Below are 17,893 nucleotides of genomic sequence, written 5' to 3'. Positions count from 1 at the left end.
AGACGTAAGTGCTAACAGAAAACGCTTCCTATATAGAACAGAATTAACATGAGGGACTCGGTGCGTGAGTGAGACGGGGAGCACAGCAGGAGTCGCAGGGGAATTAGAAGTTTGCAGGGGCGACGGGAGCACCCACCGCCCACCGGAGAGGAGGCGCAGGTGCTCTGAGCATGCAGAAGGAGGAAGCAGCATTTCCCTGGTGGGGGGAAATTCCATGAATTTGGCTTCCGTTTTTATCTTGAATATGGTGCGCTGGAAATTTGCTTTTCAGAAATGCTAAAGCATCGATGAGAACCTGATAGATTTCAACATTCCCCTAGCACAAAGCTTTAGTTTGTTTAGTTTTGCCTCGACCATTTGGCTACTGCCACCTCCTGACCCCATCTCTGCTGCCCGGCGGGGCTGGGGAGCCAGGGATGCCGGCAAGGTCCTGCTCAGCAAAGACCTGAGTCTTTGATGTGGGACTCGCTGTGCTCTTGCTGAGGCACCTGATACCGTGCGATACCGACTGCGATCTGTGCTCGTAGCGTAGCTGGGCCATGGCGCTGGTGGGGGTCCCCAAACCTGACATCCCTCTGTCGCAGGCTATTCTCTGGGAAAAGGTACCCACTGCTCTGCTGCAGCATCGCACCGCTGCTACCAGCAGTGGGAGGCCTGAGCGCTCCTTCCCGCGAGCCTGGACTATGTTCAGGCAGATCCCCTGGTATGCTGGTTAGGATCCCCAGGCTGAAATCGGGGTGATCCTATAAAGAAGGACAGAGTGCGAACCCAGTTCAAATGAAAGCACTTATGGCCATGAACCTGGCAAACAGCATTTGGAGCTCTGTAGCAAAAACAAAACAGACCCAGACGGCACATATTTTCTTTCCTTTGAAAGGGAAAACACAAAGTTAAAGGATTTAAAACTTTTTTTTTTTTTAGAGGAATTAAAACAAAATTCACATCTGGAATGACAACTCCTAACCCTACCCGTACCCCCCAAATTAATCAGGCCCTGTAATGGAAATGCTGACAGACTCATAACTCCAACCTTTCAAACACAGATCTGGTATTAAACTGCCCCTGAAGACCTCTAAGGAGCAGCGCTCGAGCGACAGCATTTTGCAAGCACTGAAGGAGATGCAGGCAGAGCGGCGTGGCAGCTGGTGATGGGGGGCTTGTCCCCTCTGCCTGTCCAGGGTCCCTGTCCGCTCCTTCAACATGGGGCTGCTGCTTTGCGTGCTACAGGCAGGCTCTTGCGTGCTGCACCGACCCCGCGGCACAGGGCGTGCAGGCACTCACATACCCTCCTATCCCTCTGCCCCAGGCGAACACGTACAGCTCACACGGCTGCTGCATCTCTTTTCCCTGGGGTGCAGGAACCAGGCACTGCCCCTCCCTCCGTGCTGGTGCACTGCCTGGTCACACTGGCTGTCCCCTGGTGCCTGTGCCGTGCCCACCCACTCCGCCCTTGCCAGCTGTCCCTGGGATAGCAAGGGACCCCGCCGCACTGCACCGTCCCGCTGTGAGCTTGTGTGCCAGGGCTTTTGGGAAATCCCCCTGAGTGGCGCTCGGCGCATGCTGGCTGCACTAAACCTGACATGTTCTTTCCCTTCAAAGCTGCTGGTCCCTTGCAATTGTTTAAACTTTGGAAGCATTAATGTACAAGCTGTAAAAATAGAGCCTGATGCCAAGAGACCCATCTAACACGTCTTTGAACTTTATGTCAGCCTGCCGGCAGCTGCAGGTCTCTCCCTCCATTGCCTCCCTGGGGCAGCTCAATCCTCGGGTGACCCAGCCGGTGTGGGGAGCGGGGCGGCTCAGTGCCCAGGTAGGAGGTGTCAGGATGGGGACATGGATTCAGCGATTTGCAGCCCGCGATGCATCTCAGGCAGAGGCAGGGTGGAGATGAGCACAGCCCGGGGCACCCTGCCCATGTCCAGGAGCTGGCTGAAGGCTGGATTTGGGGTAGGAGGGAAGGGAGGATGTCTTGGAAAGGAGGATATGGGAGAGTGAGGACTGAACAAAAGCTCTTTGAAGGGTGAGTGTTGGTTGCAGAAAGTTGGTTGCATGGGTGCTCCAGCAAACAGCTTGGCTTTCACCATGCCAAGAGAGCCACTCACCCCTGTGACAGCCTTTCTGAGCTGCTGACCCCGTCACGGACGGGAACTTCTGTCAGGGGAGGGGAAGGTGTGATAGGCAGGGGCTCAGGTTTTACCTCTCTCCCTAGAACAGGCTCCCGACTGTGCTGACAGCACCTCATGCGTTTGTGACGGTGACTCTAGGGTGATGGTTACTGTGAGTGTCCAGACCACGGCTTGGAGGGAAGGGCTCGGGGGAAATGTGGGTACCCAGCCAGGGGACAAGCACGGGGCAGCGCAGAGGCACGGGGCTTTGCGGGTGCTGGAGGTGCCAGGAGCTCTGGTCCAGCAGCGAGGCAGCGTGGGAAGCACCTGGGCAGCGTGGGCTGGCAACAGCCATCCCACCCCATGCACGCAGCTCTAGGGTTGGATAAAACAACCCCAACCTCCCAGCTGACTGACATGGGGACTGGGATGTGGTGTTCAGCTCTCACATACTCCTTAATAACCAGGGGCTTTGCCAAGCGGTCCTTGTCACTGGAGCCAGCACGGTAACATCATCGCCTGCGGCTGCACTGGGGCTCCCTGCACGCGCGGAGCAGCCTGCAGCCTGCTGGGCGAGCAGCCCGGCCAGCAAGAGGGACTGGAAATAGAAAGCTCTATTGTTTACCCACCTGTCCGAGTTACAAAGGGCCAAATGGATTTTCATGAAATGTTATTAAAAAATGAAAAGGGTTTGGCTTCCGGGCCGAGGCCCCGTTTGCCAAGTCAGCCCCAGGCAAAAAGTTTTATGACTAAGTATGTAATAAAACCCTTTGAAAGAGGGGCTTATAACCAAAGTCTCCACAGACCCTCTCCACTCAAGGGCAGCACATGGTGGATTGCAATGCGTTCATATCCTGCTCGGTCCTCTTCTGAAGGCATTTTTCCACGACAGGAACAAAATTACCCTCTAGACAGACGCGCTGCTCCCTGCAGCGTTACGGCTCTGCCGTCACTGGCAGCCTCCTGCTGGGAGGTGTCGAGGTGGGCTCCCAGGCAGGCAGGGACCCTTCCTCTCTGAGGGAGCACGGCTGGGCTGAGCAGCGAGGGACTGGGGGCGGAGGGGACATGTGCCAGGACGGACTAGCTCCGAACAAGCACATGTGCTTTGTGCATGGGAAAGGAGCTTCCATGCCCTGCGGCTGGCTGGGATGGTACCCTGGAGCATCAGCCCTGAGGGGACACCACGTGCAAGCCAATGTGCAAGCCTCTGGTGGGCTGAACAGGCATCTCTGAAGGGTTTGTCTAAGGGTTGGAAGGGTGTAAGCACCGAACGGTTTGGGAAGGTCCTCGGGGAGTGAACTTGAACAGGGCCAGCTGAATAATATATCGATGTGAGTGTCATATATACTGTGCATGGCACGCACGTGCTCCCCACAAACGTGCTCCATCCGTACAGTATTTTTGTGTGCAAATCTTAGCTTTGAATAATTTGTAAATAATGTTCTCATTATTTTGCTAGCTCTAATTAGGACAAAGGGGAAAGAAATTAAGTATTTAGGCTGACTCCCAGGGAAACTTCATAGAGCAGAGCAACTCCATAGACTTCAGAGCAGTATCCTAAGGGGAGTGATGGAAACCCTGAGCCGTTTAAATTTAGACTGGAGGAAGCCCTGGGGGTTAATGCACAGGCCTGTGTTGGCCCATGGAGGGTAGGTGAGAAGATAAAAAGGCCTTTTTCATTTCTTTCCATGGCATTGCAGTGAAGGATTAGAGGGCAGACTGCAGATTTCTCTTTCCTGCAATATATCGCTCCTTGGGCTGGAATCTTGTGCTCCACTCTTTTGTGATCAGGGTTTAAACTGGCATTTAACAAGATCACTACAGCAGAGTAATGAGACATCACTTCAGTGCTGCAAATACCAATCTGCAGTTAAAAACTGTATGCGTCAATTGATGGCTTTGTTTCCACAGTTGTCTTGTTAGATGTCAATCACATGGCTAAGCAAGCCTTTCAAGCAGATAGATATAAGTGTGAGGGATGTAAGAGTAAGTGAGTGGGTTATGTATGTTATTTGAAGTTAATTACAGCGGGAGAATGACAGGAGCTGCTGTTGGACAACATGCCTTGGAGTGAAGCCTGCAGGAGATGTCGGCAGCCGGAGGGGCAGGTTTGTGCAAACCTCCCGGGTGAAGGCTGGCCGGGGCCGGGGACTTCTGCGTGAAGTCTAACAAATGAATCCTCCAGCTTCTCTTGCCTTCTCCCTTGCCTGCAGAAGCAATCAGATATTGGGGGGCAAAAGTAGCTGTGAAGGCATGAAAACCTTGTGCCCCTGCAGAAGGCAGGCTCTGAGAGGGGAAACAGAGCAAACCCCAGGGTAATAGCGGGCAGAGGGAGAGGAGCAATGCTAACACATTGGCTGTTGGGGAAGCTTTGACCTTGCCAGGCAGGTGGAAAGGCTGATGATACGCTGATATATGGGCTTACCTTTCTCGTCCAAGCCACATTTCAACAGATGTCCTTCTAGCACTGTGTCATATCACGGCTGAGTGCTAGGGGTGCTGGAGGTGCTGGGGACGGAGGGAGAGGGATGGTGACAAGGCAGGAATGCAGGTCAAAGCAACGGAGGGGCTTTAGCTCCCCGCTTGTGCTCTCTGCGCTGCAGACGGCACGATGGGTGGCTGCGGGTCCTGGGCTGGGACACCCGGAGGGTGCTGTGTGCTGACGGACAGGCAGCCTCGCATCGGCATCTCCGAGCGGGCAAGGGAATCTCAGTGGCAGAGAAGAGCGGGGGGAGCACGGCTGCAGCCCCTTCTCTCACTGCCGTGCGAAGCCCCCCCCGGACAGAGCTGCGCCCCAGCAGGCGTGGGGCCGTGCCCGGCGGTGTGCTGGGGCTCTCTACAACGCCCCGTTAAAAGCAAACCTGTGTTTCTCTAACAGCAATAAACCCGACCCCAGCCCTGCAAGCCAGGCAGCCCCTGTGTGTGGGGGGGCTGTGCAGCAGGAGGGCAGTGCTGAGCACCCCCGGCCCCCCCGTGTCCACTGGGAAACGCCTCTAATCCCCTTATTATAAGGTCAGAGCTCCGCTCCCGGTCACAAATATGTTTCACTTTTAATTTTCCCACCGCCGGCCCCGGATGAGCCCCTGCTCCCCCCAGATGGGCTCCCCCCAGCCAGCCAGGCACAGGGGTCCCGCAGCTGGGGTGAGGGGTCAGGCTGGGCAGGGGGGGCGGCAGGGGGAGGAAGGGGTGGGGGGGGATTTTTAATTCAGCCAGAAAAATTGTCTGTGGGATGAAAGGCAGCAGATCCTGCGAGGGAGAACGTGTGGGAGGTGCAAGAAGAGCCAAAAATAGCCCCACGTCAGGGGAGCACGGGGGACTTGTGGGCGCCCCGCACCAGCCTTACCCCTGGAAAAGGGCGCAGCTAAGGCTGACCCCAAAATAGAAATCCTTTCCTGTGAAAAAGGCTCTGCTTTTCTAATAACAGAACACATTCTTGAAATTGGGTGAAATGTCGTCGGTTTCCTCGACATTCCCCATCTTTCAGTGACTTAGAAGTACCAGATAATCTGTAACGAACACACACGTCATGCCCAAGCTATGGGGAACTGCCGGCATGTGGCATTTATTTAGTTATTGTAAGGGAAGGCAGAGAATTTAAGGTTTGCTGCTAACAATTCACCACGCATGAACGCCTGGAAAAAAATCCAGCCCAACTTCCCATTCAGAAGTCTGGAAAATGTAGTCCGAGAGCCCTGTCCTGTGCTCAGCTGGGAGAGCCCCGTGGAGCAACGCAGGCAAGACCCCCTGCACATCTCAAGGGTTTTGAACTGCAGTTCTTCGGGCCGGTCAGTGAAACACAAACTCCTGAAGCCCTCCAGCATTTAAAAAAAAAAACCCCAAACACCTCACATAAATGCCCCTACGTAGGCAGGAGACAAATCCTGCACCAGCTGTCACAACCTTGCTGCTGCTGCTGCAGATCTTGACTGACTTTTGGGTAGATGCATGTGGGAAAAGAGAGGGTCAAAGAAGGTGGTCTCTCCTTTTCCTTTTCCTTTTCCTTTTCCTTTTCCTTTTCCTTTTCCTTTTCCTTTTCCTTTTCCTTTTCCTTTTCCTTTTCCTTTTCCTTTTCCTTTTCCTTTTCCTTTTCCTTTTCCTTCCCCTTCCCCTTCCCCTTCCCCTTCCCCTTCCCCTTTCCCTTTTCCCTTTTCCCTTTTTTCTCCTTCTCCTTTTTTCCCTAACCACATACACGCATTGGTGTATGGTTGGGCAATCCTGTGGATGAGCTGATGGTGGATCCTATGGATGAATTGAAGGCAGATGCTATGGATGAGCTGATGGTGGATCCTATGGATGAATTGAAGGCGGATCCTATGGGTGAGCTGATGCCCATGCTTCTGAAGACAGCTGCATGGGTTCAGTGTGCTGGAGGATGGCTGCGTTGGCCAGCTAGCCCCAGTAAACATTTGCAGAGGAGAGCGTATGCGATGAAGTACCTCTTCCTCCACCTCTGTTCTCTCTCCCCTGGGCTCGCACACACACAGAGCATGGGACGATGCCTGCGAGGTGCCCGGCCCGGGGCCTGGGTGCTGCCTCCTGCCTTGGCTGGCCCCGTTCTTGGAGCTGGTACTCCACTGGCAGCGTGGCAGGTCCCAGCCCCTGGTACAATTCCAGGCTGACACAGCCATTTGTCAGTGCTGGAAGAGATTTATTGTTAATTTTGCAGAGACGTCATTGCAGTCCCAGGAATGAAAAGAGTGGAATTTCAGCAAACCTGCTTGCAAGAAAAACACCAAAACCCCCTTGCTAAACAATGAGTGCATTTTTTAAAACCATCTGATTGCTTTGGTAGGATTCTTGGAGGACTTTTGGGCCTGCCTGAGAAATCCATTGTGCAGCTTGAAGGAGATGTTCCCCTCGTCGGGGACCTCAGGCTCCTTGAGCAACCACTCAGCGCTTCCCACCCGTGATGTGGCCCCATGAAAATGTTTTGAGAAGCAGCAGCAGAAGAGACTTCATCTCTCTAACCCGAAAAATACGTGGAAAGAAATTATTGTGTTATGATCAAACTGGCAGGGGATGGCAACTCTGCTTCTCAACAATTTCAAGAGCTTGAAATTGATTGTTTTTTCTGTTGGAAACAAAAATCTGACCTCCTGTAAGGCCTTGCAAAATGGGATGGTGTTGAAACATCCATTTCCAAGTCAGAAGAATTAGGGTTTTGATTTCTGAGCATCTGCCTCCCTCTCTCCGTTTGGAGGTGACTGCACAGTCCTTGACCTGGCCTGTTGAAAATGGCATCGAAATCACTGCACCTCCACGAGTGCTCACTTCTCATGAAATCCTGCATTTAGACAAAAATAGACGTGCTCAAGAAATGCTCCCATCAGTTTATCCTGGCTTCTCCAGCAGTGCTGAGGAGACTGACAGGCTGCAGCGGAGCAAGGATGCGACATCCCATCCCAAAAGGTGAAGGGATGGTTTTGGTTTCCTTGTGCTAGGGCAGGTGGGAAGGGCAGGTCCCTGCCCCGCGGGGCTCACCAGCCGGGCTGCCGGCGGGGCAAGCATGGACACGGGCAGCCCACGCTCGTGTGTGGAGATGCCGGGCAGGCTGGTGCAAACGCTCCCTGGGAGGCATCGCTCCCCCCGCCCCGGACTTGAGTTGACGCAGGCTGCTGCTTTCCCCGGCGGACGTTCGGATGCAGCTCCCGTGCGGTGAGAGGCTGGTAAAACGAGATGAAAACTCACACGGACATGAGTGGGTGACGGCTGTCACTGTGCGACGCCTCAGCTGCGTGAACAGCCGGGCAGCTCAGAGCTCAGCATCCTCGAAACGCCTGCGCCAGCGTGCATGGGTGCCGGCCTGCGTGTCCACTCGCTGACAGCGCTTCGTGCTCCCCAAGAAACCGGCTGCGACAAAGACCAACCATGAGTAAACATCCCCCTCGGCGGTGACCCCGCGGAGCCGGCGGTGCTGAGCGGCCCTCGCTTCTTCCCCCCCCATCAGAGAATGCGGCACAAGCGAGTCAGGGTGATGACTCTGGCAGGGACGGGTGGATGGTGCGAAGCTGGTGACACTGGAGGGGTTGGACGGGGTCAGAGCAGCCAGCGCCGGCTGTGCAGGGGACTGAGGCTACCAGCAACCCGCAGCCCCGGCACCATGCCGGAGCCCGTGCAGAAGGAGAGGGGGCAAGTCCGAAGGAGGGATGGGTAGTTCCCCCCCTTCTCATGTCCCTGAGGAGGGGGTGGAAGTGGGGGCACATGGGTCTGGCCATGCCAGGGCGGGCAGCCCCACTCCGTGAGCCGCGGGAGAAGGGAAGCGAGTGTTTGGAATTGTTTGGCGCAGAAGGGAATGAGCTGAAGACAATGTCAAGCTCTGTAAATATTTATCAGATGAATGAGAGCAGGGGTTTGAAACGTTAGACAGCTGAGAAATGGCTGTTTTAATAATTTTCCTGATAAATTAAAACTTAGGGCGGGGGGGTGGGGAGCAGGTCAGGGGAGGAGGGGAGTTGTTTAGAGATTCGGGGCTTGAGAAGCCGTCCCAGGCTGAGATGGGGCCGCAGCCAGCGAGCCTGGGCCTTTGCCCTTGGGGACGAGGATGAGGAGCAAAGTGCCTCTTGCCTACTGGGATGCCAGGGCAGCCCTGCAGGACCCGGGCACTGGGGAGCTGCAGCTCTCTGCTGTCTCCCATGGTCATGGTGTGTGCAGGGCTGGTTTTAGGGAGGACACACGAGAGGCAGAGGCAGAGCAGCCCCTTGGCAGACCAGGGCTGCTCGGTGGAAGCCATCAGAGAAATGGTAGGACAAGAGCAGAATCGTGAGCTGCCTGGTGACTGCAGACCAGCTTGCTGATCCCCCTCCTGCCTTTGCCACTTCTCTTCAGACTTAGGGATGCATAAGGGAAAAAGACCCAACTCTCATTGTTCGGACCTAAAATTCATCCTGCAGTCGAGCACAGCAGGAATTTGCAAGCAGGGCTCTGGCTATGCCACTCCCGACATTCAGCTCCCCCCATTTTCTCACTTAAGCATCTAAAGCTCCGTGCCGAAGGAATGCAGGACCAGACTAGCCCTGGCCTTGCAATTCTCCCTCTGCATCTACTTGGAGCCTTGCCTGGGCTAGGACACAGGTCTGACTCACTGCTTTCGGTGAGGCACAATCAGCTTCTGGCAGGGAATACCCAAAATCGTAATGCTGGGGCTTGGCAGGTGAGCGTGGGGGAAGCTAAACTTCAAGTAGTTTGCTTTCGAATGTGTTTGCAAGTTTGGAGCCTGCACGTAGAGTTGATTAATTGCTGGGGATCTTGGAAGGGTTGTTTTTTTTAAAAATAGTGTTATTTTAAACAAAACTTTGCAGTTCCCCTTTAAAGGAGACATCTGGGCTCAATGTGGCAGGCAGGGAAGAGGCAGTGAGAGCAGAGATGATCACAGGGAGAAGTATGCACGGGAAAAATACCATCACTATGGGGAATCCACGAGGCAGCTCACCTCTTTGCCAAGCCAGCGTCTGTTTGCAAGGCTCAGACCTGGGCACAGGGCATGCCCACCCTCCATGCCCCCCGGCTGTTTGCATCGCCCGGGGGTCTCGGCAGGACGGGGCCTCCTTTGGCCAGGGACCTGCTGGGATCTTGGCCCCCGTTTTGCTGCAGAGGGGTGAGCCGAGGTGAGATCCTGCTTCTCTGTGGCTTCCAGGCGAGAACGCTTCAGAGGTTAAAAAAAACATAATGGAGCTTATGAATAGTTGTGTTGTGGATCCACCAGGAACACTCGTATTACTGCCGGGTAGGCAAACAGGAGAAAAATATGGGGGAGATAAACCTTCCTGCCTCAGCTCCTAAAGCATCCTCCAACTCCCTGGAGCTGGGTAGAAATAGCTCATCTGTGCAGGTTGCCCCATCAATGTTCTTTATGGGATGTCTCGGGCCCTTCCTGCAGCATCTGGTAGTGGGCGTTGGGAGGGAAAGGCGTTTAGACTAAGTGGAGCTCTGGTCTGGCCCTTTATGGCAGTTCTTCGGCTCCTATGTTATCTGGGCTTTGGGGCAAGTTGAAGCACGGCTGAGACAGAAGAATAAAGCAAAGCTTTTTTATTTATTTGTCTTTTAATGCTCTGCCATATTCACCTTTCAGGAAATTCCCGTCTGCCTCCAAGTGGCCAGCTTCTTCCTTGGGCTCTGCACACCGGCTCCACATGGTTTCATTTTCCTTACCAGCAATAATAAATCTGTTAGTGAAAGCGTCTGCTGGAGGTGTCTGCTCTCTGATAGAAAAGCCTCCATCGCCTACGCAGGATGTCCGTGTCAACAGCTTACAAATCCTGCTCCCGCGCCGGCCCGGGAGGCGAGGGGCTGGGCTCGGGGGGCCCCGGGACAGGGCTGCCTTCCCTGCTGGGATGCCTGTTCAGATGCATCGGCAGAAGGTTCCTTTCAGGGGGAAAAACTCCTCCAATTAACTTTGTTAACAGCCCGATCTGCTCTGCCCAGGCTGCTGGGAGCTCCTCCTGTGGCCACCGAGGGCTGGCGTTGCCCCAGGCTGGGGGACAAGGCGATGCCCTCGTTTGGGTACCACAGGAGCAAGCACAAACCCGCACCCAGAACAGCAGCCAGAAGCTTTCTTGGGAGCTAAAGCCAATTGCCTAACTTTGTACCATCAGCTGCAAGGTCTCCAAAGCCAGCCCCCCACAAACAGGGGCCTGGGAAGCAGAAAACATTGGCGGTTCTCCTCATTTCGGCTAACTTCTCAGCTCCGACAGTGAGAAAGGTGTATAACTGAAAGCTGAGATTAACTCATGACCCCATGACCCTGGGACATGGCACTTTAATAAAGCTGATAAATAAAAGCCTTCTGATAAAAATCACGTTTTTTAAATGCAACACAATAGTTTTCCCTCCCTCCATGCCCCCCCCCCCCGGCTCAGGTGTACCCTGAGAGTGCCTAAGGGCAAAGATAGGTAATGAAACAAGTAGGGTTGTTGGTTTTTTCCCAGCAGAAATTGCCTGTGGTTTGCTCTGAGGCTGGCAGCTGCCCTGAACTGAGGCTCCCGTGTTAAAAAGGACTCCCTGGATTTGAAGGAAACATTTTTAGACTTTATTCACGTAGATCTTGTTGATATCTCATGAAAATGATTTTGGCTGTGCTCATGGTTAAACCTGGAAGTACTGACATATGAGGGTCAATGCTTTTCTCATGCCAAGCAAAGACTGGAAATCTTTGGACTGCCAAAACCCCTCTCTTTGCTCTCCCTCCTCCCCAGCCTCTGGCAAAGGCAGTGCAGGGGTTTGCCGGGCTGGAATTGCATTTTCTGCACCAGCATCCCCAGCCCAGCGGGGCTTTGCCTGGGCAGAAGGGTGGACCCTCACGTCCCCCCTCCTGGTGATGGGGGTCCTCGTCTGCAGTGTCTCACGTTAAAACCAGCTCCGCGGGTGCGTTGCTTCGGGGATGGCAGGACGGTGACGACCGGGCAGCGGTGCCATGGCTCTCCCGTGGGAGCAGGGCACAGGTTCCTCCTGGCTGCAGGTCGAGCCCAGTGCTCAGTGATACACAGCTCCAACTGCCTTCGTCCCTTCCTCCTCCTCTTCCTCCTCCCAGCTGCCTGGTGCTTTCTTCCCAACCAACGCTCTTTTCTCTGGGCTCTCCCAACTGTCCCCTTTACCAAATCTACACCCGTGTTACAGCTGAACTTCTGCTGGGATGCGCACGGAGGGCTGACTTTACAAACCAGCCCGTGGCGTTACCCTTCCCTCTGCTCCGGGTTTTTATCCATCTTGTATAACCAGAGAGCTCTTCTGGGGGAAAGGAGCTATTTTTATTTCACTTCTTATACTAACCTGAGCGCATTTCTGCTGGCACAAAACAAATTCCACGTGGAAGATAATTAACGTGGCACAAGAGCTGTGCCGGGAACTATACAGACACACCAAAGGAACGAGGCCATTGCCTGAAGACGCCTTGGAGTAGGAAGATGTTCACTGACAAGAAAAACCACCATCAGCAGTTTATAAAGGCTTTTGTCCTGCCTTGTGGCAGGAGAGTGAAAGAAAGAAGCAATACTTCGGGGGACTATTTTAACCATCCCTCCAGATACACAGGATCACAGCTGTGATTCAGCAGCCCAGTTCCATACAGAGGAACTCAACACATAACTTTTAAGCTCTCCTAAAACTCCTGGCTCTTTGGCCCTCCAGTGCTGCTGGAGAGGTGGTGGGGATGCAGCAGAGCGGGTGTTCCCGGGGATGATGAATCCTGCTGTCCACGTCCCCACCGCTGCGCCTGTGGAAAGATAAGCAGCAGATAGGAGAAGTTGTTTTCTAACAGCACAAATCAATATTTATTATAATGAAAAGGAGAGATTGATATCAGGAAGGGTGATAATAATAAAAAAAAACAAGTCTAAACTTATTATTTGTCTGTATGGTCCAGGATGAAAAAAAAAAAAATCCCCAAACACAGCCTTTGTTCATTTCTTCTGCTTTGTAGAAACAGATTCCTCTGATATTCTCACTTAGATTTTCCCAGGCACCCTGCTGAGGTTTGGATGTTCGACTTGCATCAAGAATATTGAGCATGAAATCTAAACATTTATTCTGGTGACAGCTGATGGAGACACAAAGTGAGGGATAACAGGGGGTGCGGAGGGGGCCCGTAGCGTACCCCTGGGGGAGCAGGAGCACCTGGATGAAGAACAGCAGCATGAGGACCAGGGAGACACGGAACCGTGGGTGTCTTCAGGTAGGGCAGAGCATCAGCCAGATCCACATTTCGAACTGTCTTTGAGGTTGCCTTTTTTATATTAGGTTTGCAAACGCCAGAGGCCCAAGTCCTGGCTTTGCTGTTGACCCGCTGGGCAGGACTGTGTCCTGTGGAGGCAGGAGCCCATCAGTTAGAGGATGGCAGGAGGGAGGGAGGAACAAGGAGTGGAGCTGCTTCTTTCCCCAGCCTGTACCTGGTGTCCCTTCCGTGGGCCAGGGCGGCTGGGAATAACGTTTGGCTGTCAGAGCAGTAATAACGTAAAGCCAGGCTGTTTTCATGTCAAGACCCACAAGAACCAGACCTAGGGTTCTTCTGCTGTGGGCTGGTCTGATGACTTGCACGCAGGTCTTATTAACGTGTGAACAACAGACAACTTCACCCAGCCGTTAGGTTGCGTGGTCACTTCCCAGACCCAGCTCTGGCAGAGTGCTTTCCTGAATCCGGACCTGGCGAGGCAAGAGGGCTGCTGGTGGAGAACAGTTTTGGAGAGCGGTTCCCAGCCTGTGGAAAGAACCTCCCCAAAACCTAACAGACCATCACAAACCTGAGCACCTTCTCACCAGTGGTGGCTTCTTAGAGTGCAACTTCTCTAACTACATCCTCAGAATACATGTGTTTAAAGCAGAATTACATGAAATCAAGTGCTTTGGTATATGTGAACCTTCTCGTAGAGTGAAGACGAGGGAGCATGTGCAGAGCTTTGCTTAATGAGCTACTGGAAGGCTCCTAGATGTGAGGGTGAAGGAAAGACTCTACATGAGACCAGGCAGTGCTGCAAAGCAGACCTCTATATAGGAGGCAGCAGTTTTCTGGGTAATCTGTTGGGGAGGATGGGGAAACTCAGAGGCAGAAGGAACAAGGCAGCCCTCGGGATGGTAGTGTGGGAGTGGGACTGAGAGGATGCTTGGGCAAGTCACTGTCACCGTGCCGGTTCCCTGAGCTCCTGCTCCCCAAATTCCTGCTCTTTGCACCAGTCAGCAGTGAGGGAGAGCAGGGACCAGTCAGGAAGGAGATGCCTGCTTAATAAGGCGAGCATTAGCGAGAGTGGAAAGCTTTCTGATTAATCAATAAGTTAAATTACTGTTCATTAAATCTCCACAATTCTTGTCTGTCTGTAATGGCAGCCATTAACTAATTGATTCTTCTGGGTACCGTACCTGGGTCTCTTCTGGCACTGTTTTCAGTGACACACTTGCTATCTCCTGTTCCCAGTCTCGTATGTACTCATCTAGCCGTGTCCAGCCTCTCCAGCAGCACTTCTGAAAATAAACAGTATTTCGGCATCAGGAGCCTCACAGCTAATCAAGGCTGGGATTTGGGTCCAACTCCCGGAATACGCTGACAAATGGCATTTTCGGATGACGCAATTAGCCTCCCCCCCCCCCCCCCCCCCCCCCCCCCCGCACCAAGTCATTACCACACCTTCCCATCACTGCGCTCGTTTGCTGGGTTCCTTCACACCAGGGTACCAGGAGGGGCTTCCCCACTGCCTCCTCTCCAGATTTCCCAAATCTACCGCCTGTAACTCCACTTTGCGGCAGCATTTCTTCCTTTGCATATTTCATCCCCATTCAATTTACTCTTCTGAAATGCTTTAAAGCTCCAAAGTTTGCTCCTTCAAAGAATTTGAAGCTTTCCTCTCTCTCTCAAAGATTAATTATAGCTTCAAACACCTGCAGTAACTTTCTTCAATTACTGTATTCCTGCTCAGTAACTTCTTGAGGATTAAAAGTTCCCCTGCCTTTTGCTTGACAATATCTTGCATTGAGCCGGGCCCTCACTCCACCGGCAGTTGCGGCTGAAAGCTTCATAAAGTCAGGTTAATCCGATTAAAAACCTGCAGTGTGAAGAGACGGGGTATTTTATTGTCTCACAAGGATCCTAGCCCATGTATAGTTTACAAGCAGAAAGGGTTATTTTCCTGCAATCTTGAAGTGGATCTGAAAGTCAAATGCTTTATTCCTGCTCACACATCATCACCAAGTGACAATTTTTGCTCTTCATCTCATAAGTCACAGCTTCCCTGGGCCAGGCAGGTTTGCGGCAGGAGGTAAATGGTTCAAGGCTGTGAGAGTCGGTCCGGGGGCTTCTGCACCAGAAACTGGTCAGGGAAGATGTGCGACGCATCAGCATCACGGCACCGTCTCCTCCAGATGCTCTTCAGGGAAGAGCTGGCATTTATGTTCATTACAAAAGGCGACGCTACTGATCTGTATGAGGCACAGCTCTGTTGAGTTAGAAATCTCTGTTGTTATGTGGTCCTCTTTTGGTATCATTGCACGTATCACTCAGAGTCGTCCCTCCGGGCTGACTGCAAGTCCCACGGCATCCAGCTCCACAGCGAGCCTGAGCGGAGGTTTGAAAATCCAACATTTCCCAAACCAGCTGTTTGTTTCCCCAGTAACAGAAGTGGCTGCCAAGCCCTGCGCCGGGGAGGGGAACCAGAGATGAAGTGAACCCGCGGAGCCGGGCTCACGGCTGCCCATCCCCTCTCCATGGGGAAAGACCCTCCCTGGCACTGGGAGGCTTCCCACCGGGGTGAGAGGCACGGCTGAAGGCTGCGGTTTAGCGGTGGCCAGAGGAAGGACCTGCTTTGGAGCAAGCCAGTCCGGCAAGAGATGGAAAAGGCGATGAAAAAGACTGGCCACGGGAATGAAATCCAAAGGGCAAGAGCTGATAGACTTGGAGTGCCTGGAGCAAGACAGGACCGATGCCTGTCCCCCCGTTTCATCCAGACCTCAGGTGTGCACAAACCTGGAAGGTCACCCATGTGGGTCAAAGTCTTCTTCCCATGACGAGGCCAGGCCAGGGTCTCGGTACCTGCCCGGCAGGGTCCCCAGGGTGGGACCAGCCCCTCCCTCAGTCAGCTCCGGTGAAGCTGAGCTCCGCAGAGCCGGCTGGGCAGCGGAGGCAGTTAGGCGGTCAGCGAGCCCTGACATAGGGGAAATCCTCTGCTGGTCCCTACAGACAAAATCCCACGGGAGGTGCACTCCTTCACGCCGCCGGTGGGCACGGCCGGGCTGGCCAAAGGTGACACGGGGCACACTTTGCACCGGGGCTGCAGCTCTGCCCCCTCCCTGCTGCCTGCAGGAAGATGGAGGGCAGCCCAAGGCACATCCTCGGCTGGAGCCTGCTCCCCGCTTTGGTGACTTTTTGCTTTCACGGGGGGTGAATCTGAAGTGCATGACATTTTTCTTCCCCATCCAGGCGCTAAAAAAGACCTGGAATTAATTGATTGATATTTGCAGAGACAGCAAGATAATAACATTGACTGACGAATTGCTTGTTTCTCTCCCTCTTTTTTTAATTTCTGCAAAGTTAATACAGTATTCAGTGAACTTTCCCCAGAGGATGAACCACTGAGTCATCCCGGTTGGTTTGTTTGGGCTATGCGGCCCGGCACATAATTTGTGCTGTGAAGATGGACCCCCAAGCTGTTTCTGGTGAAGGGAGGGTGAAATTTCTATCCTCGCAATGGACTGATTCTCTTATCTGCGTTGTCTGCTCAGCATCTAATGAACTAATGAAATATGCAACAATTCAGCTATAGAACAGACCTCACTTTTAAATTAGCACTAATTAGAGATAATTATCTTGGCTGGTTTGATGTTTCTATGTAATGAGCCTGGGTTTTCTTTTGTTAAGAATTGGTGTGGTCAAATATATGAAACGGCACATTGCATTTCCACAAGTACCTTTTATTCCTGACTTATTTTAACATCCTCAAGAGGTCTGCTCTTCCTTTTGATGCCATTTCATTTGGCTGTCTTGTTGCTGCTCCTTCTTCCTGGTGGGGAGGGATGTAATGTAACGCCCAGGTAAAAGCATTGCAATCCCTGCAGCTCCTGCCCTCCCATCCTCTGTTCTTGCTCCCCCCAAAACGCGGCACTGGGGAAGGGGTAGGACCAACGCACGGCTCCTGCTGGCAGTTGGTGCTTGGGCACCAGCGAGCCGTGGCACAGGCGGTCAAAGGCTCCCCTTCCCTGTCCCTATCCCCATCCCCTTCCTTGTCCCTGTCCCAAGCAGAAGGACCGAGGACAGCCTGGCAGCAGGACACAGCGACCGGCAAGCTTGCTGCATGATTCACACTCCAAACATGAACGTGCTGAGGACTCCCGGAGCTCCCTTGAAAACTATCAGCTCCTGTCTGTCCTCTCGTCTCGTAGGTGATGTAGCCTCTCTACGCAGCCATCTGCCACGGCTCAGATGCACTGTGCTCTGTCTGTCTGTCTTGCTGCTGTCTCCGAATACCCCCATCACTGCGTGCCAGTGCTGCTGTCTGCCGTCTGTACAGTTAATACGGCACAGAGCTATCTCTACATCTCTTGCCAGGGTTTTCTAGAGCACCGAACGCCGCAGTATCGAAGCAATCAATCACACGTAGCCAGATTACCTTTCCTATCCTATAATCAGTAATTTGCCATGGATCCCTCATTTTTCAAGGGAATTTTAACAGCCTGGCTGGTGACAAGCTGCCAGGGCAAAATGCTGTGATGTGTGATAAAATTATACATCTCTATCGCAGAGCAAGGCACCCTTTCTTCCCGCTCCTCTGCTCCGCACTCCCGTAATGGGGGCTGCTGCAGGGCCATGGCAGTAGGAGCTGTGAGGGACATGGGGCAGGACAGCCCGGCATCACGGGGCCACCTAGTCAGCCCCATGCTGCTGCCTGCACCCTGCCAAATAATTCTGTCAGCACCTGGTTTATGGGCCCGAAACAGGAAAAAGTGAAAGGCGCTCTTTGCGTTTCGTTAGTGGGGAATAGGTGCAAGTCATAAAATGGCCCCCCAGGTGCCCCTCTCCCCACGGCATGGCCAAGTCAGGGCTTGGCCGAGGCGGTGTTTCCCTCTCCATCTCAGCACGGGGAGAGCAGCAAACGCTGCGCGCTTTCCCATCGCTTAATCGGAGCGATGCCGTGCAGTCCCCTGGCACCCAACGGCGGGCCAGCGGTGGCAGGCAGCCAAGGTAATTATGGCTGAACGGTCCTCTCCGAGTCCCTAAAGAGTCTTTACGAATCATCGGGTAACGGCTATAGTTCAAGAGAGCGTGGTCTTTGGGGAGCTGGTGTAATTACTGAGATGTTTAAGCCCTCTCTGGCAGT

Source organism: Aptenodytes patagonicus, chromosome 9, assembly GCF_965638725.1.
Source record: "Aptenodytes patagonicus chromosome 9, bAptPat1.pri.cur, whole genome shotgun sequence".
NCBI classification, from domain to species: Eukaryota; Metazoa; Chordata; class Aves; order Sphenisciformes; family Spheniscidae; genus Aptenodytes; species Aptenodytes patagonicus.
The sequence above is the reverse complement of the archived record's forward strand: the minus strand, read 5'-3'. Positions refer to the sequence as shown.